General features: G+C 40.6%; 1 protein-coding gene across 11 annotated transcripts in view; it reads right to left on the reverse strand.

Annotated features, from left to right (window-relative positions):
• The window catches only part of LOC121081403, a 134302-nt gene that overhangs the window by 31146 nt on the left and 77896 nt on the right, over window positions 1-25260 (reverse strand). The window contains exon 4 of one of the 11 annotated variants that reach the window (XR_005825672.1): window positions 12827-15906. The exons of the other annotated variants lie outside the window; for them this stretch is intronic. The gene's annotated coding sequence lies outside the window, so the exon portion shown is untranslated. Of the gene's footprint in view, window positions 1-12826; window positions 15907-25260 lie in introns of those variants that run through there. 11 annotated transcript variants of the gene reach the window in all.

Here is a 25260-nt window from a genome sequence, read left to right on the forward strand (position 1 = left end):
GGGAATGCAAGGTGATCTCTGTGCAGCACTTGATCTGTCGTTTAGCTGAAAGCTATAATGTGAAATCGATCCATATTGTCCATTTCCGTATAGATTTTGACTAAAAGCCAAGTTTGTGATGTGTCTAATTCCCGTGATCTGGCTGGAGTTGAACAATATTTCAGGGACTATAGAGAGAAGTGCATTCCTGGAAAGCAAGGGGATATGTGAAAAGAAGAAATCTGGAAACAACCAGGAAAGACATCCCTGTTTTTATTTTAAAAAAAACACAGTTTCTAGCCTTTACAGCTGCAAGGAAAAGCTGGATAATGTGGCCTGGATACAATCTAATGACTTGAAATTCAGACAGAAGACGGATAAAATTGTATTTTTTATTCTAAAATAATCTTTAAAAAGAGATATGAACTCAGGAGATTTAGAGGCAGTTGATTCCTGGTTTTCTAGGTATTCCAGCAGCATTGTTCACATATTTTCTCCTCTCCCCGGTTTCCCACAGACTACAGGAGGATTTTCATATTCTGCTGTAGATTTTCAAGAAAAACTCACCTAGCTGGTGGGGAAAGATGACCTTGTTTTGAAATTGTGTCCTTGCTTTGACACATCTCCCACCTCCAAGGAATAAATAAAATCAAACAAACAAACAAAAACACCCAAAAAAAAGCAACACATAAACAAAAAAAGCCCCAAAACTCAGCAACCAAAACTACCAGTCTGAAACCTTTACCCTAGTTCCTTAAAGAACTCATCAAAGATAACATTAGGGACAAAGGAAGGGAAAACCCGATGTTTCAAACTAGATTTACTTGTTTTAAAGCACTTCTGTGCACACAGTGCTATGGATAAAACAGCAGAAGACAAAGGCTGTCCTACAGCCTCCAGGACAGGTTGGTACCAACTTTTCCTTCAGAATTAAATGTGAAGACCCACAGAACCGGACCTCCTCTGCCTGGTGGCCTGGCCTGACCCACAGGCTTGCAGGAGGTTGGCATTGGTAGTGCTATAGGAGAGGAGAACTGGCCAGGTCCTGCCACCAGTGCTCTCTCTGCCTGCCGGCACCCACACACACAGCAAGGTCTAGGTTTCTCAGTCATCTGGACCAAACTGAACATCATCACCCAGTGACAGTACCAGATCAAAGGAGGATGTGTACTCATGGCATAGCTCATCAGAGAGCTCTGAAGGGCTGAGACTGCTCTTCAGGGAAGGTAACAGGGACTGCGATTTTTGCTTCCCCAACCCCAGTACTGATGGTCCTCAAGGTCCAGACGCCCCATCACAGAAACAGTGGACATCCTGGCTTTCCAGGACAGGGACACAAGCAAAACAAGCAGCGGTGGCTGCTGTTTGCTGCTCCAGCAGCCTCCTGCCCCATTTCTCCTGTAATTAGAGCTGGATGATTACATCTGTGTTGCTCCCAGAGATCTTGAGGAGACTTTCGGAAACTTCAGAGCAGCAGTATCCAGAGAAACTTGGGTAGGCAACATGAAATCTTTCAGGTTTTCATGTCCAGAAGCAACACAACCTTCTAGGAAAGGAGTATCATCTCCTGCCCCTAGACAGCATTCTGACTGGGTATTGCATGAGGATAAGTGCTTTTATGAATATTTCCTTTCCAGTGCTGATGGTAGATCTGACCCAAAGGTTGAGACTGACAGTGCATAGGTCAAAGGATTCTGGCCATTCATTCTGCTGCCCTGATGCACAATCTGTGAAGTTCATACAAGCAGAACAGCAAAAACTTCAAGCTGCCAAGCACGGGGGGGAGGGGGGGAAGAAAAAAGAAAAACTAACTGTACTGTAGCTGAAGGATGAAATGGTGCGTATGATGCCCTAGACAGGTTTACTACAGATCAGGTCTGAAACTTTATGAAATCAGTGAAAATATTTTCATTGATTTTGGTGGGATTTGGATCATGGCCAAATGTTTTAAGGCAGGTCAAAGAGTAGATGGAACAATACATGTACCTATGACATATAACTGCCTGACATGGTTGCAGCATGGAAGTTATGTACAATATAGCATCCATACTTTAGAATTTAATCAGGATCAGAGAGGACAATTATAATAGCAAGTGGCTTTATTTTGCTTGAAAAAAATGTGGAAGAAAAACGTCTTAATTGATTTCACCAGGTTTGTAACATTCTGTAACAGAGGTTAGGCATAAAAGCAAACACACAACAAAAAAAACATTGTACCTCTAGAGTAGTAGCATGTAAACTAAGTTGTTACTCCGCTGTTAGTATCATTTACCTCCAGATTTCCTGCTACAATACAACAAATAAAGATTTCTCCAATTCCATCTTGACCGATATAATTCAGACAGAGTGCCACAAAGCTAATTTGTACACACATAAGCCTATGTAAAAACTAACATTTAGGTCTTCATAAACTTCTACTAGTTAACTATAGCAATATTGTACAAAGTGAAGGAGGGTAAGGGGATATATAAGGCTTAGGACTGAACAGACTAGTGCAATTACACCCTTACAAAATAAAATCCCCGCTCGTGAGTTCTACCTTGCGTTGGATTTCACAAGGTCCAACTTTCAGTGAAAGATGCCAAACCTGAAACTAGCTCCAGATTTAGCTTTATTCTTATGTGGGGAGTTAGATATCTCCAAAACACGCACCCAGATTACTTCCTCAGTTCATAAAGCAAGGCAATGCCTTTCCTCTGACCTTGCTTTATCTATGATTTAAAAAGGAGCTTTTGACTGAAACACAGAGGATCAAACACTGTAGTTAAGCATCTGGTTACATTCTTAACAATAAAGAGTATTGAAGCTAGTTCTCAACACAGACATGGTCAAATCACATTTCCCCCCTTCCCTTTATAAAAAAAATCTAAAGAACAGTAAACATTTGGAAAAATAAAGAACACTGAGGAGAAAGAGGGGATGCAACAACAAAAAATATACGTTTCATATATTTAATGAAGTTATCCTCCTGAGAGATTTTGGACGAGCTAAAGATGTCTTTCCTCTGTTAAATACCACTTTTATGTTTGACAGAATACCAATCCTTTTTCAGTTCAGCAGAGAGCTGGACCCAATCTCAATCATCTGAAAATGCTATCTGACCAAAAAGAGTAGAAAATAAGTTGCTTTGTGGTGTTCATGATCACTCCTAACACCTTTAAACTAAATAGTTTTTTTCAATTTATTTGAAATGTGACAAAGATAAAAACCTTAAAGAATTCATAAGATTGTAAGAATCACTAAGAATAGACTATTCACATAAACTCCAATGAAAATCTGTTTTGAACAGAAAGGAAAATTGGAGTTTCTGCATATTTTACATAATAGAGAAATACTATTATATCAAGAAACAAAAGCTGCAATTCATATCAAATTAATAGTTAACATTAGTCTTAAAAGTATAATATTCCATCAAAAAGGAAATTAAACTAAATTTTGCAACTAAAAACTTCACCTTGAAGCAATTTTGTCATAAGAGATACAGAGACCTCACTGTATACCCTGGCATGTATAGATTACCTTGCAGCAAAACAACAAATTGAGTTGTCTACCATGTAGGTGATACTTCAATTGCTTTCTTTTTATTTTAACAACTGCTCGGAGGATGGAGAAAGAAGTTAAAAATACTCTATTCTACATGGCTTGAAGAGTTATTGCAAGTTAAACATTATTTGAAGAAAGTATTTTATCAAAAGCATGAAGAAGATTTCAAGATTTTTCTGGTTTTTACTTTGGTATATTTCCATGGGGAAACATGAACCAATACGGGAAATGTCAAAATGCAGGCAATTTTATGACATTTAAGAGCAGCATCAGGTCCAATTTTATTAAGTTCATTGATGTAAGTTTACCAAGATTTCTGATGAAAGGTTGTCTTCTCAAAGATTCTTTGTTCAGAAAAAATAGTAGGTTTATAACTTACTGTCTTGGATATAATATATTATAGCACCTTTGTAGATCGTAGCATTATTACCTACATATTGAAAGTTTGATTTCTTTTTGATAGCTTGACAGATGCTACATTTTTATATTATTCCTGGTGTTCCACAGAATTTATTTCCTGGAGTTGCCAAACACAAGCACCTGGAATCTCTGCATCAGAGCACAAGTTTTTCACACCAAAAAGATATTGTGGCTCAGGCATGATTCCAATATTTATTTTTCTGTTAAAAAGCAAAAAATATATGTGAAATCAACACAAATTCTTCAGGGAATGTTTTACTTCCATAAACCTTTGTCCAATCCCATCCCAGCTTGGACCGCTGCACATCTTGAATCACATCCATGAACAAGCACTTAACAGATTTGCACAATTTTGTTTGTGATCCTTAAAAGCTTTTTGCTTTGTCTGTTTTCTGCAGGTTTGGTTTATCCCCCCATCACACCATTCTGCGTATTTCAAGTTCATACCTAGTTCATTGAGACAAATGGTAAAGGTCAGTCACATGGTGGCCATTGTATGGTAGTTCTATTTCTGTTTGAGCCAGGCTGGCTCAAAAAGAAGCTCACGTTTCCAGGGGCCATTTCTTGTGATATTTCATGTCTGTATCACTGAAGCTTTGTGAGTCAAGGGCTGCTCCTGACCAACCCGACCTCTGAAGGGATGTTGTCATGGTCGGCAAGCTGGATAAATACATGTTTTTCATCTAGACATTCCTCACTTTTCACAATTCCTTCTTCCCGTCTCAAAGAGAAAGATGGCTGGTAGGCCAGCATCTTTCATTCCTTCCCATCTTCCTTCCTTGAGGAAGCCCTAGTGCCCAGGTGACTCCTAACCTGGATCTAGGGCTTTTGATGCATGCACTGTCGCCAGCACCTGCCAGAGTAGACTGCTGTGAAAAAGCTGCGACTCCTACTGCAAACCTGAGCTACACATGCACATTTGCTCTGGCAGGATGCTGAAAGAATGAGGTCATGCTTTTTTTAGTTGTATTTGTGGCAATGTGTTCATAAGTGAGAAAAAATATTAATCCAGGAGGCATGTCCCACAAGTCTGGCTACTGTGGTTTTGTGCTGCGCGCTACGATTTGCCATTTCTTGTTCACAGGAGTGGTTGGCTAGGGAGGGATCATGACAAGGCAGGTAAGGCAGAGAAAAATATGTAATTTTTGCTCTGATCTTTATCCAGTGTGATGGTGCAATGGTTCCAATGGGACACACAGAGCTCACTGAGATCACCTTCAGGCAGATCTAAGTTATATCAAAACCTGTTTGAGCCCCCAGACAGTTTGTAACTGCGGGTGTGCTGGGGCTGCCTCACCCTTTATTCCACATTGGCATTTGCTGCAGTTGTGGAGATCAGACCTGGCTGTTTTGTTTGAAGAAAAGCTGACACGGGACATGCCTTTCAGAAGCCTGGCCTTGGAAGAGGCGCTGCACCGGTGGTACACCAGCACTGCTCAATGAGGTGGGAAAACACGCTAGAGATGTAAAGCCTGCTCCAGCAGAGGGAGGAACAGACTGTTAGCATTTGGGTGTCTTTTAATGATTTCCTTTTTTCTTCTTCAATTTTTCTTGAGTAAATGGCCACTGTGCCAAAGGAGTTCAACTCAGAGAGGAGCCAAGTTGATCAGATGTTGAAGTGCTCTGTACCAAAGTGAGAATCCTGTCCAGGAGAGGAGCAAGAGAAGTTGCCATCAACAGCTCAGACAGTCCTTCTGAAGTGCTGTTTGTCTTCTCCAGCAACTGCTGCCCAACCCCTTCTCCATCCAGAGCACATCATGTGCCTGAAGATGAGAGCAGGATAAGGGCACAAGGCCATCAGGTTTTGATAGAGAAAAGGTGTTAGGGAAGGAGATAAGAGCATAGAAATAAGGCAGTAAGTGACTGGACATGATGGAAAACTTGTTAGTTCCTCCAGTGGAGTCAAGAACAGAGGGACCTGACACTGCAGAAAAGGCAGAGAAGACTGTAAAACTGGTACTTGAACAGGGAACAGAAGCCCAGGTATTTTACAAATATAACAAATATAACATTTGAAAACATGTGCAGAAAAGGGAAATCACCTGCTACCTGACCTTCTTAATTCCATAGAAAAGAGCATAAAAACATGAGGCTTCAGAGATGGAAGATGTAGTAGTGCTTGTGATCTTACAGGAGGCAAATACTAATGATGGAAAGGAAGACGAAGAACTTACATTGCAGAGAGACATAGCTGTAGACAATAATCCCGGTAGAAGTAACACTGTCAGAAAAGCAGAAAGCACTGCAGAAATGAGAGAGCCTGACAACTTGTAAGTCTTGGAAAGGGCACAAGCTAGGGGTGGAGGTCAACAGAGAAAAGGGATTTGGTGGGAAAGATCATAGAGAAGGATCTGTTCCAAGTGGAGGTGAGGCTAAAGGCACTGTGCTGCCCTAAGATGTGAGAATCAATGAACTATTTTAGGATAAATGGTAAAATAAGGAATAGGAAATGGGAGGCTGCAAAATGGAAGCGCTAGCTGATTTGATGATTACAACAGAGGAGAGATTGGGGAACTTGAAATACAAATAAAGAGGGTATGAGAAGTTAGAATCAAAGGGGGCTACAATAAAAGATGTGTAGTGACACCAGTCACAGTGGTATACAATCAAAGCAATTAAAATTCAGTTTTTACAAAATTACATCATCTGATGGCTTTTGCAATAAACATTTCCATCAAAGCCATTTATTTACATTAACTGAAACTCACAGTATTTTATTCTTGCTTGACAGATAAACAACTGATACAGATGAGTTGACAGAGCTACCTACAAGGCAGAGAGATTTGAGGTGAGAGTGGGGAATGATGGCTGAAAGACTGAGCATATCAGCCTGGAACTTTCCATTTTTTTAGCACTACCAAACACTACCAAACTACCAAACTACCTAACTTACCGTTATTAAATGAATGTAATTTTAAAATATATGGTTTTATTTTGGTATTTTAACTCTATGCTGATTTTTAACACAGCCTTTAAGATTAGCTTAGTCCCAGGATTTTAACCATATGCTAAAGTCGGTTCTAATATGAGTCACAGAATCATAGAGAAGTCCAGGTTGGAAGGAACTACCAGAGATCACCTGATGCAACCTTCTGGGCTTTGCATCAGGTTATCGAGGGCCTTGTCAAGCCAAGACATGAGTATTTCCAACAAGTCAGACTCTACTACTTCCCTGGGCAAACTGTTCCAGTATTTCAGTGCTCTTAGTAAAGTTTCTTTTATAGCCAGACAGCATTTCCCCTGAAGCACCTTGTGCCCCTTGCCTCTTGTCCTGTCACCATGCATCGTTGTGAAGCTTCTACTCTATAACCACCTTTCAGATATGAGATGATTTTGATCCCCTGAGCCTTATCGTCCCCAAGCTGAACAAACCCAATTCCTTCAACCTTTCTCTATACATCAGGCTCCCCAGCACTCTGATCACCTTGTTGCTCCCAGCTTGGACCAGCTCCAATTTTCCAGTGCCTCTCTTGAAACTTTGAAAAACCCTTTCATAGTATGAAAATGTGGACTGATTGTCTCCTGTGAGTTGATGAGGGAAGGACACCTTTATATGCTAATCCTGCTGATTCCTTCCAATATCTCCAGCAGCCATCTGCTTTATCTTCCTTCCTATCATCAGCTGTGATAACCCGTAGCTTCTCCGTGTCCTTTCCCAGTCTTTTCTCCTCCACCATCACAATACACACAGGTTTGCTGCTCACGAGGTGGCTCCCCTCGGTGTTCACTCACATCATCCTCCCCCATCCTTTACCGAGCTTTGTCTTGCACCATGTCCAGGCAAGTGGCAACATGGGCTGATTCCACCCATAGTGGACAACCTGCTGGCTTCCTTATATCCTGACGGGTGCAAAGTGCCTCTTTGCAGAAGACTGTTTGCTTTAAGAGTTTGGAGAAATAGGATGTGTTATGCTTGGGAGGAGATTCCTTTCTGAGAAAGTCCGTTACTGTATAAGCATACAAAGGCTGGTGATTCCATGAGAGTCAGAAAGTAAAAGGTTAAAGGTGGGAGCGAGGGAAAACAGGAATAGTCAAATTCTGGACAGATAGCACTGTCTGCCTTTAGAGCAGTTAAAACAAACTGTCAGCAAGGGACTAAAAGAATAATTCAAGAAACATGAAGTCATGGCATATCTGTGTGATGTTAATGATACTTATGATTTATTGCTCTTCCTGATAACCTAAAGAACATACAGAAACCAGGGCAAAAATAAAAATCAGAAAATGGCAGACAGGGACTTGTTCTAGGGTAACCTTTGGGAAGACTTTTTGTATATTTCATGACTTTCAGAGCTGAAATTTAGAAGTAAAAAGCTGTTCTCTGGATACTTGGGTAGACTTTGAACTGAAATAGGTTTTCTTCACCTGTTTCAGCTTTTGGTCTTCTATGATCAACAAAGGCCATTGCAGCTGAGAAGAAGCACAAAATGCAATGCCAATACATTCACAGTGCTGTTTCCCAAGATAATTAAATGTATTTGTTCACCAGCTTTGGAACACTTTTAATCCAGATATTTAATCTAGGTTCATCACAAGGTTGACAGCCCACAGAGGAAACAAGTAGTGATCTGGAACTGGGTAATAAAACAGAGTAACTCGGAAATGTGCAACTGTGTAGATCTGGAATGACAAAATTTAATTTAAGATAGGAGGAGCTGAAGGACTATGCAGACACCCTTCCTTATAAATCTGAGCCTTTACAGAGACAATTACACCACTTTAGTAGGCGCACGAGGTCTGAGATCTTCAATGCGCTGGAGCTTGGGACTGCTACAGAATACTGTAAGCTTAAAAAAGGTGACTAAAATCTGCTGAAATTGAAGGGCCTGCAAGTCCATATGCTGCGGCCAAACTAAGAGGCAACAAACTGGGATGCTGATCTGAAGAAAAGAGGGACTGAGATATGGACCTCTGATGGCCTGGAACTCAGCAAAAGAGAATTTGCAAGGGGTATGGAAAAAGGCAATGCGGGAGTCCAAGTGGGTGCACAGGGAACAAGAATGAGGTTTCTCCAGATTCCAGGGAAAAAAACCCATGGAGGAAAAAGAAGAATCATTTAAGAGTACAAGATCTGGGAAAGAAGAACGGGTAGCAGAAAAAATTAATGACTGAAGGTAGACGAGAGGGAAGGAATATATTTAGTGCAAATGACAATAGAAAAGACACAAAATGATCACTTTTTGCCTCCCCAAACCATGAGAAGTAGATTCTGACCCCTATTCCCACTTAATGGTTACTTATAGCATCAGCTTTTTCATTGACGTCATAAGTTACCACTCACAGTGTGAGTAAAGACGGCAATTTTAGACCCTTTTTTTCCACTAAAAGCAAGTATAGGTACTTCAATATTTTCTTAATATTGCAAACCTGAAACTGCCATGCTGGTCATGTTGTTTGGGTAGGAGTAGGGTTGTGCTGGGGAAATCACAGAAAGATTTAGTGCATATCAAGATATCTCAGGATTGATGGTGGAAGGGGAATGAACATTCTTCAAGGTGGGATCTCCTGGTTTTGTCTGGGATAGAGTTAATTCTTAGTTGGCCAGTGCAGTGCTGTGTTTTGGATTTAGTATGAGAATAGTGCTGACAACACACTGATGTTTTAGCTGTTGCTAAGGAGTGCTTATGTAAATCAAGGACTTTTTGGTTTCCAATGCTCCACCAAGGAGCAGGTGCACAAGGAGCCGGGAGGGGACACAGCCAGGTCAGCTGACCCCAACTGGCCAAAGGGATATTCCATACCATAAAGCATCATGCACTGGAGAATCAGTCGCTAGACACTGCTGGTGGAAGAACTTTTCCCATCTGACATTGCAGCTGCATTAAGCTCTGCTCTGTGAAACCAGTACGTATGTAACACCAAAAAGTGGAACAACTGCACTTTTGCACAGCCTCCTAGCTGTAAAACCCTAGCTGTGCTGGGATTCTGCTGTCCTCCGAAAGGCACATTAGGATGCATGAACATGTTGACATGTTGAATGTGCTCATGCTGACACATCCTGAAAAGGGTATGTCATCTGAGATTTTAGCCCCTCACACTGGTTATTTGCATACTGCTGTCTGAGGCTATTGGGACCGTGTATGTATTCTACGTATTTGCTGAAATAAACAACACGCAGAAGGCTTCTCAGATGCATAGTCAATGGGGAGCCCGCTGACTATACAAGATGTTACATATTTTGCAGCAAATTTAGAGTTCCAAACACAAACACTGCTCACAGGGGCACCGGGTGGATTTGTGACTCCATCTGAGGAACCTGGGGTCCATAAACCAGTGAACAGATCACCCTCATCCATATGCAGGTTTACATTTCCACTTCTCCAGGAATATTTTCAATGGTAGTCCCCCTCAAATAGCTGCAATGCAAGCATTATTCTATAAAAGACACTGACATGTATTAGGACTTGCATTATTTTTATCTCTTTCAATTAAATGTCAAACAATTCCAATTAAATGTCAAAATGAAATCACTTGCAGAAAACAACACCTTTTTTTTTTTTTTAATGCAGTATATCTTTCAGTTAAGAGGAAGGAATCTCACACATGGATACAGCAAAAGCATCCCAACTTTGTAATACTTCACTGAATACTAATAACACTTGACAAAAGTCCTGTGAGCCTGAATCAAGTCTTGGGTTACATATATTAAATCATGTGTAATTCTGCTAAATTACACCAGGGTAAAAATCTCTGAAACATACCAAGGGAGCAAACCTGCTTGCAAAATGCTGTAACAGAAAGAAATTGAGTAGATATTTGATCTCTTGAGAAATTATGATATGTGATTTCTTAAGTATTCATAAGATTTTTGATGAAAATTATAAACCCAATCTACCACGCGGTTTGTCTCACTAGAAGCTTTCATCCCTGAAACAAACTGCATGAAAATTTTGCACAAATGAAAAACAATCAAAAATTGTTCACATTTTATATTCTTTCAAAAGAGTATGTTGGGAGCAAAATTAAGAGTAAAATTTTAATAACTTCTAGGAAATGAACTCACCGAATTGATGGGCAACTTGGCCATAGTATTCTCTTTTAAGAACATGCATGAAAAAGAGGATTGATGGTGAATGTATTTACTTCTTCATCTCACATACTCTATGAAATGATTTCAGCAAACATTATTTGTTCCTAGATACTATACTACTTTCAAAATCCATTCTTGTCTATTTTATACCTAAAATGCAAATGGCAAGGAAATGCTTTCCTGGGTTGGACAGATCAAATCTGATGTAAAGCACCAATAATGTGCAAAGCCAAAGCCAAACGTTAACAGTGCATGTGATGCGTACATGGAGCTATAGAGTTGTAACTAATTTCCTCCATAAGGGAAGCAAAACAGACTGACGTTCTTTGTATATTTTAACTTTCTAATAGTGCTTTGAAATTCTTCTTTTTCTTTAAAAGTGTTTTCCTAATGAAAAAAACCAAAACTATTTCCTGCTGATCTGCCCTATGCTCATTTTGGTGTAAATCAAGTGTAATTCCTTCAAGGTGTAGTATTAGAACACTGAAAGTGATGAATCGTTTTTTCACTATCAGTGTGGAAAGGATATTTGTGGAAAAACAATAAATTTACATCAGTGAATAAATTGAAATAAAAATAACATAGTTCTGAGTACTTCTAAATATTTTTGATAAACTGTTTCTATTCAAAGTTGTCTGATCTTTGCAATAATTCTGCAGGGAAAAATGAATCCCTTCCACTTTCAGCTGTAAGTTTCTCATGGGAATGGGAATTGATACAGTAAATAGAAGCAGCTCATTGTTGTTGCTGTCCAGTCATTGACTTAAGTTACCAGAGCTGTTCTTCTGAGCTCATCCCACAGTGCTAATGATTAATAATCTTTCAGTGAAGAGAAAGTTAAGGCTTCTTTTTCAGTTTTGCGTTTCTTTTTAATGTGAATTAGCTCCACTTGCTCAGAAATGTCTTGAAATATATTTTGGAGGGAAAAACAAAGCAAAGCAAGTTATTACTGAAATTATTTCCTCCCTCCCCCCCCCCCCAAAAAAAAAAAAGTCTCAGGCTCAGCGAAAGAATGAAAAAAAAAAATGCACATGAATCAATTATGAAAAAGAGAAAGTTTCTTTGAATGAGGAAAAGCTGACTGGAATTAAGATAGGCTTTGTTCATATCTGTAAGGTACAAGGAGAGGACTTTTCAGCGGAACAGAAAAGGGGGATTTGGGAGTGTTTGGCTGCCTAACGCTATAGTGCTTCGGAGCCCATGTGAAAATTTGCTGCTAGCTATTAATCATCATTGTGCCTCTGCAAAGAAGCTGTTACAATGATGACTATATGTCATTATATTCCCACTGTAAGTAACGAATCAGAGAGCTGGGAAAGTTGGATAAGAGCGGTTGGCAAACTTTTAAGCGGCAGAATCTATTTAAATAAATTTACATCACATTTGCTACTTTCGCTGGTATGGGAATCATACTTTAAAATGAAACAATATGCTGTGTTCATGGGCCCTGGTCCTTTATTCTCCTGTCTCTGAGCCTACTTTCCAGGTCAGCCTTTGCCAGCGCTGACAGCACGCTTTTCTCATAGCCTCTCCTTCTCATAGCCTTTGGTTGCTTTCAAGTTCAATTTAGCACAATGAAGTTGTTATGCATGACAGTTTGGAGAGCAGAATAGGTGGTGTCTGAGCCCGCTGTGTCACTACAAAGTGGGCTCATTCTCCACAAGCCGGCTCAGTTACTGAAGCCTTGCTGGTGGGACACTGCAGTGGACTTCCAGACGTTCCCATCCTGACGAAAACAATTAGCTTCAAACTGCAAGAAGCTGCAGGGTTGCCCTTTCTTTCAGTGAGACCACGCCATTTAATATGCTGCAGTGGATTTCAAATTCGTGTTGATTTATCCTGTTGTACTCTTCTTTTATGGTCTTTATTTACAGACGTGTAAAGGAACAGTGAAAGTTTGAGTCTCACACGGTTCAAGAGTTTTATTAGAAATCTAAACCATCGTTTTATGTTTATTTTATAAAGAAATAGAGTTGAAACATGTCAGGCTTAATTCCGTTAGGCTGAACTGCCTAAAAGAGAGCCCTGAGGTTCCTCAAACAGAACCTGAAAGTGTCTCTTCTGCTAACCATCAGCAACAGGCAAAACAATAAACAACCCCAAAATGTTCAAGATGCCAGCAAGGTTGCCTGCTACAAGAATACCAAAAAGAGCTAAAAATCATTTACAAATGGCAAAGTATGCAATCATTAAATGTAGTTCATTTTGAGCCCGTGCTGAGGTACCACAAGCTGCTTATCTATGCCAGGCCCAGCTCAGCATGTCTGGTTGTGTTCACGGCTGACAACATCGTAGGCCATGGGATTCAAGAGTACAACACAGTTACTGCTCCTACAGGATAAATATTACTTTATTTTTACATTAACTCAGCTGTTGACACCATGATAGCTTGATTTTTCCCCCCTCTCTTATCAGGCACTACTAGCATCGCTATGACAAAGCAAGCCAGTTGCACGCCACTTGACCGTATGCTGTTAACAGATGCGCTCAGTTTCTTAGATTCCCCAATAGAAAAGAATCAGTTGTTTTGATTATGGATTTTGCTAATTACTGGGTAAACCCATCAAATAATTCTCATTCTAGACTAAAATTGCTCCAAGAGTATTGCAGCAATCCTTGCATGAGAGATTGCACTATCAGAATAGTAAACTGTTCCCACACCCTTTGCCTCTTCCCTGCTTATCCATCCCCCTCCTTTTTTGGTTCATTTTTTCTTGTTTGTTTGGTTGGGGTTTAATCTGAAAGAAGAAAATATTATCTAAATCCCTTCTTTGTAAACTGATTCATTTGAAACTGTTGAAAGGTAAAACGAAATTATGTCATCAAGTCTTTTATGTTTTAAAAATTATTTCTGTTTATCTAAAGAACCAGATAATGTAATTAAAATGTCAAGTTTTGAACAACACAATATGCATCTATTACAACTGCAAAAATATTACAATCTGGTCTAATTGCAGTTTGAGTTTCAAAAGGTTGATTTTTACTACTGCCAATTAACCTTCCTCTAACAACATATGAGCTTGACTTGGTGTAATTAGCAGTCTCTAAAAAAATAAAAATAATCAGTACTACATTTAAGGCCAGATGTAGACTTCTTGGTCAAAAAAGTGAGTGGAAATTACAACACTTGGTTTCTGATATGATTTATAGCAGTGTGTGAGATCACCAAAGCTATTCTTAACTGTTAAATACAAGAATTTTCTGTCATTCATTCACAAAAAGCTGAATGTTATTTTTGCAATATTGCTGCAGCTAAACACTTCCTTTGTTAATGAGTGGCCTCATGTGAAGACGTCTGATACATTATGGCATTTAATCTGTGTTTAAGAAGTAGAAGAGTGCAAATGAGTTGTGTCAGTGAGGAGGCAAGTGAAACTATAAAAGAAAATTATGTCTGAACCAGCCTTCAAAATTACAGGAAGAACCTTTGCTTGATATATTTTATCCAAACAATATGGCTTTGTTGTGCTTCTTCAGACATCAGTGATGTACGTCTCACCGATTTTATTAGTAGCAGAATTAGATCTACAAAATGAAATAATCTTGAAGCCAGCTTAATCCCAATACACCATCACTGTAAATCAGGAACGCCCTAAGTGAGAATGTACATGGTCATGTCAATCAAAAAATGGAGCCTAATTTCAGGCCCATAAAAATAAAACGTTTACATTCTCTAAGTCAATTTTGTAATAATTCTGTTGTGGCCGTGATGGCCCCTGTGCAAGAGGCAAAGTTTACAGGAAGACAATATCTTTTATGAGTCTTGGATGTTAGGAAGTGTTCATGAACCTGAAAGCTTCCCTGTTTTTTTCAACGTCAGTAGAGTTAGCAAAGTGGTTTAGTTCTCCTATAACCCTGTTCAAGGGTTTTGGAAAATTTTGCTCCCAAAGAACCTGATTTTCCAAAAAGCGATTATTGCATCTCCTGTTGTTGACAATAGGACTTGCTGGTTTTACCACACATCTAAATCAGCAAAATCAGGCTCAGTAGCCTACTTTTAGGGCCTGGTGGGTTTTCTTCCCACTAGAATATCCATTGTAATTCACCCAGAAATACAGATGCTGATGCTAGAAAAGCACCCTCACAACTGGTTAAGTAATGCTGTGATGTTTGTATGTACATTTGTGTATGCACATACCTGCATACAAAGTGGTGGGAAACTTGTTATGCAAATAACCTTGCTGTACTACACTGATTCTCTTTGCTGTTGTTCTTTTATTTCACAGCAATTTAGCACTTATTTCTCTCTTCTTAATCTTCCCAACAAACATTATCACAAAGAGTAGTCAGGGCAGATCTATCTGGGTCCAAGCCCATTGCTCTCTGCAGGATATCTTGGACCAGAGTCATGGTCCTTCCTAAAGCATCTCCTGCAAGCAGATGCACAATGTAACTGGTGTTTCTCTCTCCTTGGGATTCAGAGTGGTGTGCCTTGTGATGAAATTGGATTTTTTTCCTGTTGCCTGGTTCAGAGTGAGTTTGGGAGTGGATGAAGCATGAAATATACTTTGGCAATGTATCAGTATCCTCACAAGAATATGCTACTTACACCTGGACTTTTAAGGATCCAGGTTGCACTGCAAACCCGTAAAACTGGAAATTACCCAGAAACACACATCGTTCAGGTTAAATCCAAACGTCTGGCAAGGCTGAGTCGTGGAAGTTGGTAACTCCTTCTGGAGCAATGTCTAAATTCAGACATTGGCTTTCTTGCAAGCTGCAGGACATCCTTGGCTTCATCTATACACCAAGATGCATTGGTTTGAAGAAAACTGGAAGAATTGGAGGAAAGCTTCAGTAAAAACATTTTCAGTTGCACCAGTGTAGCGTGGGGTGAAGTCAAGGATTAAGCACTTGTAGGCATGTGGTAATGAACCTGGGAACCATTGGATGTCTGACCATGACTTAATACAGGAACTGTTTCACTGCCTCAGCTGTACAAAGGAAAGATTACACAGAGTAAGTGAGATTAAATACCCTCAATTTTATTTATAAGCACTGCAAAGGAACCGCCTACCACCAGATACCCTATCTGTAAGGATCAGCTGGTGTAGCTTTCAACTGCAGTTTTTTGACAAGTTAAAGCTGCGTCTCTATCTGAGCCATAACACTTAAAGGAGTTAGGCCTCCAGCTACCAAGTCTGTCCCGTGATGTCTATGAAGGAGGCAAAAAGCCTGTCAGCCACAGTCAGATCTTTCTGGCCACCCCTCAGGAAAGCCGCTCCTGACCTCCTGCTAAGGCAGGTTACCAGGTGTCCCGTCTGATAATTATAAAACCTGCTAATTGACCCCTTGGTGATGGAGAGGTTGAGACTGCAGCTTTCAACTGGAGGCCCAAACTAAAGGACATATCCCTGGGGTGAGATGCGGGTGGCGAAGTGTAAAGCCAATGGGAGGTAGGTGGGACTCTCAGCGGAGGGTATGTTGGTGGAGCCTCACCTAGAGGCAACCATTGCCCTCCTGGGCACCCTCACACCATCACCTGAATGCCAGTTGTTACCTACACAACAATATATATGTTTTCCTGGGCTGAACACAGTGCTTCACCGCTGCCAACAACACATGTCCACCTGCTTGCACAGCCTAACGCACACCCTTATCAGGCCAGTTCAGATAGCCGGTGTGTAACTGGAGGCTGTTTTCAGCTGGTGCCTATTCATTGGTTTCTGTCAAATTAGTTTGGCAGTCTCAGGCTGGTTCCCAATGGACAGGTGTCCATATCAGAGAACGATGGCAACAATTGACACTAATTGGCACTCCTGTCGACTGTCTGGGCAGCCTGCAGCCTCTGGAGGTGGTGCCTCCCCATCAGACCAGGCACACTGGTGGTAAGTTTGCTCTGTTGCAGCTCTGTAACAAAGGAGCTGGAGCAGTACACAGGAGAGCAGAGAAAAAAAAGAAACGTAAGGAAATAGCTTTGTACAGTAAAACTTGTATTTTTGAGCAGAGCATTTAGCAACCGATAGCTTTTGATATACAACTAATGCAACGGCGAAGTTTACTGAGGTCTGGCTATATGCATTGCAGGTCCCTGATCACACATCAAGACAAACACCAAAATAAGTATCTATTGATCATCTATATGAACTAAGCAAGTTCAAAGAAAACAGACTTTCCTCTGGCCTCATTGTGAGAACAGCAGTAAAAGGAGGTTTAAATTTTCCTCTAGCACATAATATCAGGCTTTACTTATTTTATATTTTATTCTCTGTGCATAGGTTTCCCAAAATCAAAATATTCAGTTAAAGGACTTTACCACTTACAAGTAAAGCACATCTCTGGAGTGAACAGTCGTCAGCAGTCTTTGTAGGGCTTGTGCAGAAAAGCAGTTAGGCTGTTTTCTGTATCAGCATACTTTACTACCACTTCTCAGATAAACACCATAGTTTAAGTTGTCTTCCAAAGTTTGGCAGGCTGCAATAGATTCATTAGTGGGTTTCTCTTTGGGACCAAGGAAGCTCAAAGATCCCCTAACAATGGCACTAATCACTGTCTCTTCCCTGACCCAAGCTTAGGTTTTTCCCCTTTTTCACTGCAGACTCTATTTCTGAGCAATTGGATTTCAGAACAAATAGATATCTGCATTTTTTTCCTTGCTTACATCTTTTGTGCTGTTTTTTTTTGTTTCATTTTGGTTTTTTCTTTTCTTTTTTCAGCAGCCTGTATTTAAACCGGCATGGTAAATGGCAGTGTTCTTCAGGTAATCTTTCATTAGACACAAATGTCCTAGCATTAAAATGCAGATAATGTTACCTCAATTAGAGAATACAGTGGAAAACTTTAAAAAGACATAGCTCAATGTTTGGGCTAAACAAGCAAGCCCGCTTAGTTAGAAGCAGCATTGGGTGAGCTGCAATTTCAATGGCTCAGCTAATGCACAAACGTGGGACTGTATCAACAGTCCCAAACAAGCGCCCAGTTTGTGTGCACGGGGAGCGCAATGGTATCAGTTGACTGTCGCTTTGTGGTGGCTATAAAGTACCCTTGGACGTTGCCAATGGAGGGAAGGCATGCAGACAATGAAGCTGTGACAGCTGAATGTCAGCAGCGACCTTGAACCTCAACCAGTCCCACCATCCCAGCGACTTCAGCTGCAGCGCAGATATGTGTAGGACATGCGGAGATGGATGGACAGACCTTCAGCACCGCCTGTCACTTCCCCTGCTCCAGCTCCCTGTGCTGAAATGATAATTTCACCACACAGCAACACCCTGCTAATAAGTGCTGGGGAGTGCTCACTTATTAGCGACGTTGTTAATGATATGTTCAGCATCCTAATCAGGGCCTTGCTGATTTACACAACAGCAAACAGAAAGTGAAAACAAAGCCTGTCACCGCTGATCAAATGTTGCCTATTGGCATCTCCAGCTGAAGGAGACACAAGATGCTCTGCTGCAAAGCAAAGGGGTTTCTTCTTCAGTTGCAGGTTGCGTTTTGGAGACCACTTGCTTTATCTCTGTAAACAGCACGTGACTGGTTAAAACACTGCAAGGAAGGAACAATTAGCATTCGGCATGCAGGATTTTCTAATGGAAAGCAACACAACTTTCCTAAAGATCAGACTTGTGGGTTACACGCTAATAGTATGCCATTATTGAGGCACACACAGTGCACAACAGAGACCTGCAAGCACATCTGTATAGACCAACATCAGCATCCCTTTGCTATAGGTAAACAAGTTGGCATCCTCTATGGAGGGTATACTTTGGCCTCTTCTGTGCTCCCCTCCCATCCAGGGATGTCAGGACAAACGTCCATGATGAGGAAGGCAGAGTCCTCCCTCTGATCCTCAATCCTGTTTCATGTAGTTATGCTGACAACATGGCAAATTACTTTTTAGGGTGGGAGGGGATAATACACAAACAGCAGGGCTCTTCTGTTTGCACTGAATGTTAGTTTGTGAGTAAACTGGGATCAGGAAGAAATTTCCATGGCACAGAGCAAAGACATTTCTCCTTTCTTGAGCATGTGCCCCATCATGCCAAGCCCACAGAGCAGTCACACAGCATGTTTGGAAGCCTATCATTTAGGATGAATTGAAAACTAAGTCTGTTTTCAGCTTCCCACGGCAATGTCTTATCTTGATCTCATCCTTTACATATTGCAGACAGCAATGGAGGATAGTCTTTGAAAGAAGGTATAAAAGAACACAGCTTGAAATGGATCACAGGTCATGAACAATTTCTGGCTAGGACCAGCTCTTCCATAAAGTAGTAACTAACAGAGGAATTTTTGCTGACTGTTATGGGGAGTAATCCAATCTGCTCTTTGGTTCTGGACATGGAGAAAAATATGGTGAGGAACTATACTGCCTAAAAAAATCAGACTTGTTTGAAAAAGTCCTTTTCAGCATTTGCACATTTCTTTTCCTTAGTTTCCTGTGGAATTTTTCATTTTTTCAGTGAAGCATCAAAGTCAAAATCAAACAACATTTTCACTTTGGTTGGTTGGGATTTTTTTCAATTTTTTCCAATTCTTGCATTAAAAATGGAATAGACTGACTCAGTTAGTAAACTTTGTTGGTCTTTGTTCTCTGTGACACATTCTGGGAAAATGGGTTAATGCTTTTCTAAACATTTTGATTTTAAAAATACTTTTACTGTTTAAAAAAGTATTTTAACATAACATTATCATAAGTCATATGATATTGTGATTTGACAGAAATATTTCATCTATGGGGTGAAATAAGTATCCTAAATTCTGATATTTCCTGATCACAAGCAACAGAAGTTGGCTTGCTGTTTGACTGCCAAATCTACAGTAGTACGGCTCTTATGAAAAAGGGAATTTGTTAGACAAGGATGTTGTGAACAGATCAACTGGAGCCTATACTACAAGGAAAAGAATTTGCAATTATTGTAGAATAAGAAAATTGTGCAATAACTTCACACTGCCATCAGGACAAACATTTAGTCATATTGACATAAAAGTATAAGCTGCCATTGCTTTTCTAAGCGCATGAAGCAACAAATCAGCCTCGTCCTTTTCTCCCTTACATAAACAGCAAAAAGTAGGATGGCAGCAAGCATGACCAGAAGAATTCCCCTAAAAGGTGCATAAGCAGCCTCCATAAAATGGAAGTAAGGAAGGCTGGAAGCTGAGAAACACGAGCCCCCACAGCACACTTTCCTTGAGGCTGTCCAGAGAACTCTGCAAGGAATTGCCAGTTTCTCAGTGTCAGCTTCCACCCTCAGCTTCCATGCTGCTTTCCAAAGGGCCCTGTGTGCTTCACATCGTGACATCAAGAGAGCCTTTGCCAGTGTGATTTGTAAACCACTTGCGCTGCTGCTCGTCCACACCACTCTGCAGCCGGAGCATTTTTGACCTGTCACTGACTTGAAGGACCTGCTGGATCTACAGTCCTGACCCCATTCCCTCTGCATGGGCTGGTTTGCTCCCTTAGAGAGGAAAATGGAGAACCTTATGGTGGTCTCAAGGTTTTTCTCTCTCTTAAGCAAATTTCATTACAAACTGAATGTTACAGTTTTATACTTTGGCCCAATAGCAATTGCACATGCAGTGTTGGCACAAAACGGAGTAAGTAACGCAAAATCTGCAGATTGTTTTGTCATCTAGTCAGAAAGAAAAGATTTCAGTTGGCTTTATTGACTAACAGAAAGTCTGAAAAATAATAATAAAGGTTGTTTGTGGCTTGCTGCGTATGGTAAGCGTAGTTCTCAACTCCTGCCTCGGTCATCTTGCACCTTTTTAGCAGGTACAACGTGAGCTAAGTGCAGGGGGTGGACAATATCCCCAAGCTCTCCAGCAAGCGCAGGGGTGCAGGGAGCGAGGGATAATTTACTGCTGGAAGAGGTCACCTACAGATTACTATTCTCTGGAGCAAGAGGTGAGCAAAATAAAAAATACTAACTTGCTATAAGTCTTTCTGACATGAATCAGTGCACACCACTTACTGTTTAGGCATGGTATGCAAGCAGTCAATCCCTAAAAGAAGAGGATTGCACTAACAGAAATGCACATGTGAGTCCCCCTATCGAATGAGTAACTCGGTGAGCTAGCCAGTGGCTTTTCCTGCACCAATACCTTAGCAGGATCTTTATTTTTTCTAAAGGGTGCTAATACTTTCCATAAAAGAGAGGTGATGTTATTGGAACAGAGTAATGAGAATACTCAGGAATATAGGAAACTTTCATCATATAAGTAGTCCCACGGAAGTCAACAAAAGCTTTGTGTGCTTCACTGTTTGCAATTCTGGGCACTTGGTGCTATCTCTTTTTATTTTGAATCATTGAGGTTTACGTGAATTATGTTCGCTTGAGATATATATTATCTAAAGGGTTTTTTGTATTTATATTGACACTTACAATATACAGTTATGGTATAAATTTTATGAATGCCAGAGACTAAAGTACCTTTTCCAAATATACCGACATCCATCATGAACCAACATCTTTGCAAACTGCTTCTGTTTCTCTCACGTTCGCATTTATTGTATCTGGGCTTAGTCCTGCAAACACTTACTTACTTTGGTAACTTTATCCATGGAAGAGTTCTCATGGCAGTCTGACGGCCCATCCTTGCCAAAATGTGTATCTGCGAGCTCTCTCCCTACAGAAGAGAGCTTTCTGAGCAATAATTTCCACCTCAGGGATTTCCATGTGGCACTTAAAACTAAAAATAAACTCCTTCATTAGAACATGACACTTAATCTTTCGCTGGGAAGATACTTGAGGAAATAAAGGGATAAATAAAATAAGAATTGACTGGAAGAGCATGCAGGTAGCTAAATTAAATTTTAAATACAGAAAGGTTTAGGGATGAAATTCAGGCTAATAGGTCACTGTCAATGCCTACAGCTGGAGCATTCATTTTTGTTAGCCCACATACAGACACACTCAGCAGATCTGATTTAACACAAATGTATGTGGTCATGTCTGAAAATACACCAGCCTTCATAAAATAGTAAAGAAGCATTTTTAATGCACCAGTCTGGTGGGTTACCTAGAAAGACCTCATAAGGCTGCAAAATATTTCATTTAGATCAAGAACACTTTGCAGGGCAATGTACGTGATGGTGCACAAGCAGCTGGGGATGAGACTCACCCTTCCCTACGCACAGCGTAAATACGGTCTGCACCGGCAGCTTTAGGTTAGGAACACCTGCCCAGGCGCATGGGGGGCATTCTGGCCACCGCATCCCTACCAACGGGAACAAAACAACCCCTTCCAACTAATTCTCACTGCTCTGTGGTTTTATGGGAAAAGCACTGCGGAGAACACAACCCAGCATCTGGGGTGTGCAGTGGCCTTTGTTTCATGGCTGCTCAGTGCACTCGAGAGGGTAGGCGGCTCTCTACAGGAGCCCGGCGATCCTTTGGAGGACTTTCACATAACACAACTCGTTGCGTTTAATAATCGGACATGGTGCAGATCAGCACAGGATTTGGGCCTCATCGTCCTTCTAACAGAGAGATGTTGCACAGCTGTATTTTTATAAATCACAAGCACTGGAATAAAAGACTCTGAAGAGTTGAAAGCAGCAGGCGGGGGAATTGTGTTATGGTACATACACTGCTCATAATATTAAACAACGTATGTAGAATTACATTTGCAATAAATATTTCAGCTACATTTCAAAATAAGCATGTGGGTGATAAATTTAAATCCACTTTTAAACAGGCTTTGTGGCAAAGCTGACCTCGGCATTTTGACGGTGGATAAATTCCCCGGGTAGCACGTGGAGCTGGTTTCTTCACCCTCATGGAGCTGCAGTACGTAGCACGTGATGGTGGTGCTCTTGTAAGGTAGCCTTTGATTCCACAGGACATTTTTAGGCTATATGAAGGAAAGGTGGCCTAAGCTGTCCTGATAGAGGGGGTTTTTTTGCCCTTCCATACCCAAAAGTGCAGCCACATGCATCTATGCACACTCCTCCAGAAAGAAAAGTGCCTCCCAGTTAGACTTCAACGTCCAGAGGTTTGCAACGCCCAAGTGAGTGCCTTGTTGTGCTCAGCTGATGTAAAGCCTGGCAGCGTATGAGAGAGCCAGCCCTGGCTGCAGATGGAACACCATGGGCCTGATGAGAACATCGGTGGCTGCAGAGGCAGAGCGTGGCTGCCTGAGTGGGGAAAACTGGAAGGTGACCACGTGAAATGAGGGTCAGAAGGGTGGAGGGAGGTTTAACAACAGAGATGTGGGAGAAAATGCAACGGGAGGAAAAGGAAAGGGGAGGGCAGACAAAATGATGGGAGACAACGAGAGGCAAGGAATGAGGGGAACACCTCCAAAGGTTATACCAGACTGACAAAAAAACAGCAATGGAGAGCAAGAGGAAAAACAAAGTCATGGGAGATAATAAATTACGTCTCTGAAAATTAATAGAAACTTAATAGAACTTAATAGAAAGCTGAGTGATGCATGCAAAGCTGTGGGAATGGACGCATCTGTGGCACAGCTCAGCACTTAGCACTAATCTTTTTGTAGGAAAGCCGAACAAAATTGAAGTGGCTGCTGGAAAACAGACCATGTTGTTTTTTAGATTTCTATATCAGTGCCAAATTGGAAGGGGGATGGGAAGTAAAGATACTGTGGCCTCCAGTATTTTGTGTCCTCTCTGTAAATTTCTAAACCAACCCTGACAGGGTTGACTTTTATCCTTAGCTCATAAAAAGTGATTGTTTTGCCTGAGGAATACAGTAAAAAGCAGGTATTTCCAAAATATCCCCCACAGGCAGAAACACTGAATTTCTTCAAGGCACAGCAAAACCTCTCTGCATTGGACATCAATTAATATAACCTTTGCTGTAAAATACATAGCTGATGCTTTTGGAGTTTACCACCTTCTCCTGCTTTGTTTGAGCAGAGCTTGTAGGACGTGGAGAGCCGCAAGTCAAACCTGCCCCGTGCCCATTTCCCCTCCTTCATCTAGTGCTTCACCTGCCCCACGCAGTAGGTTGGACTAGTGAACAGACCTCCTCTGGACGATACCAGCACCATCCTGTTTGGAGCCTGCCCAGGGCATCCTCCCAGGCATTGCCTGGTGTTCACCATCTCAATGCCCCCGCGCAGGGTTATCCCACCCCATCTCACAGCGCAGCCACAGGTCTTGGCTGCTACTCACATGACAACCTTTAACGCAATGCACAGACATTAACGAATTAGACACTTCAACAGTAGTCTGTACTGTAACAAAGGCAGTAGATGTTAATGTTTACGTTTATTTTAGGGGCGTGAATCTGGTTAATCAGGTTGAATTTGGCCTCATGAGGCAGGCATGCTTCACAAAGAAGTCTCTGGCAAGGCTGAGAACAAAACCCGAGTCCTATACCTTTGTTAAATAATTTTCCTTATTCTCAGGTGGAAAAAAGAAAAATTACATGGTACATACTTAGAAGAAAATTATTTGTTACAATAAACATTGCACATTTCAGAAAACCCATTCTCAACACAGCAAAATATTGCTCAAAAAAACTCCAAAAAAAGAAAGTTCCATTCATTTTCTCTCCCACTCAGCACAGCACTTAAACCTGATTGTATCCTTAACTTTGCGAATATGCTTTGAGTGTCTCCTGCTCATGAATTCGTGTCAGATTAGCTGCAAGGTACTGAGTATCTTGCAGGATTGCTCCAGTGATTTTGTTAGGATTTTTAATATTCCTTCCAGAGTCTTATTCTGCAATTTCCACGCACCTTACGTGTCATTGACTAAGTAATAAGTTGTGCTGGTGAAGACTATTCACAGGAGTACTACAGAAGTAAGTAAAAAATGGCATATTCAAAACTTTATTAAATGATTCATTGTAACCAACACAGTAATATTTTATCTTAGTGGCTGTTTATTCTGCTTTATTTATTATCTTTCCTTGTAAAGAAGGAGAAATGAAAACACAAACTTTATAAATTGTTGCTAGGGGTGCTTTTGCTTAAGCTTTGTAAGAATGAGTCTGTTGTTTTATATTATGCTTGATATTTTCCTGTATATTATTCATTTTTATATTACCAATGCAGTAATACATGAAAAACATAAAATGTTACTTATAGATACAAAAAATCTGAGGATACTGCATATAAATATATTCATATTTATATGCAATATACTTTAAAGAGATAGGTATCTATATGTGTGTGTGTGTTTATATATCTACTTCGGTACTGCATATATACATAGATATGACTATATAGTATAGCAAGCAAGTGTACATATATATACACACATATATAGGCATGTATAGATGTGTTTGTATATGTGTTTACTTTTTCTTTAGAAAAAAGTATTTTATGATTTCTTTAAACACTTTGGGACGGATCTTTTTCCCTTCAAGTAAAAT

This window comes from Falco naumanni, chromosome Z (genome assembly GCF_017639655.2).
Source record: "Falco naumanni isolate bFalNau1 chromosome Z, bFalNau1.pat, whole genome shotgun sequence".
NCBI classification, from domain to species: domain Eukaryota; kingdom Metazoa; phylum Chordata; class Aves; order Falconiformes; family Falconidae; genus Falco; species Falco naumanni.